This window comes from Aplysia californica, unplaced genomic scaffold (assembly GCF_000002075.1).
Source record: "Aplysia californica isolate F4 #8 unplaced genomic scaffold, AplCal3.0 scaffold00112, whole genome shotgun sequence".
Taxonomy (NCBI): Eukaryota; Metazoa; Mollusca; class Gastropoda; order Aplysiida; family Aplysiidae; genus Aplysia; species Aplysia californica.
Genome location: NW_004797382.1, coordinates 752366 through 753693, shown reverse-complemented (window position 1 = coordinate 753693; position 1328 = coordinate 752366).

The following is a 1328-nucleotide window of genomic DNA, read 5'->3' as shown; positions in this document are numbered from 1 at the left end:
CCCCCCCCCAAAAAAAAAAAGCTCACACGAACACGAAAAGAAGTTTAAAACCTCGTGGCCGAGAGAGACACGTCTTGGCACCCCCAGAGTAAAAGTTCCCACTGCTCGTGAGCCAAAGATTGGAGCCAGACGTAGATCAAGCCGCGGCCAGCATCATTGTCCTGTGAATGCTTCCATCTTCTAAACACAGCAGACCGGATAAATTACCTGTGTTTACAGTGGGCCCGGCGCGGGGAGCTTTGCGCCAGTCTGTTGCCGGACTCGAGTCCTTGCAAGCGGCCTCTTGTTTAGGTTATGTTCGCCGTCCACATTTCTCCATGGCGCTGGGCTGGCGTTTGTGGCATGGTCGTCCAGACGGCTAGTTACCTCCTTTACTTTAACCCTTCCCCTTCGACACCCCCACCCTCAACCTTCCTTATTTTAACCCCCTCCACCCCTCAACGTTCCTTACTTTAACCCTCTAACCACCCCACCCAATTCTTCACTCTTTCTTACTTTAAAAAATATTTTAGTTTTCCAAATCCAGAATATACCTTACTCCTCCATCTAACCGTGTAATGCTCTTTTTGTCTATACGGTCAATTTAGCTTAAGGTTGTCTCACGGTTGTCTGGAGGTTTGCCTGTACCAACACTTCAACATTTGTAACCTTGTCATGCCCTGAAATGCCTAAGATCTTGCGGCAGCATCTGAGATGGAAAAAGTCGAGGCGCTTTTCTTGCCTGCTGTAAAAGGTCCATGTTTCAGATCCATAAAGGCATGTAGAAATTTTGACACACACTCTATCCCACTCCCTTGCCCCATAGCCTGGAAGTTAGTTATTGAAGAGGGACAGCATACTTCCCTCTCTCCATCCCTCCCCCCCAAAAAACAACAAAAAACAAACCTCCACAAGCCTTGCCCCGGAAACATTTGTGAATTTTAGTTATAGCCCTATCCCTGTTCTATTGAGATCTCTAGATATCCCTCTATCCTGTTCTATTGAGAATCTTAGTCAGTCCCCCCCCCCCGTTTTTTAAACCATCAACAGCAAAACATACCTTCATCTCCATTTAACCACTTGCGGAAATTTTGACACCTACTTTACTCCGCCCCTCTCCCCCCAATCCAATTATGTGTGTGTGTGTGTGTGTGTATGTGTGTGTATGTGTGCGTGTGTGTGTGTGTGTGTGTGTGTTTGTGTGTGTGTGTGTGTGTTTGTATTTGTGAGCGCGCTTGCTTGCGTGTGAATGCACGTGCTTATGTGTGTTTGTGTGTGTGTGCGAGAAAGAGAAAAAGAGGTTAAGAGAGAAAAAGAGGTTAAGCGAGAGAAAGAAAGAAAGAGAGAGA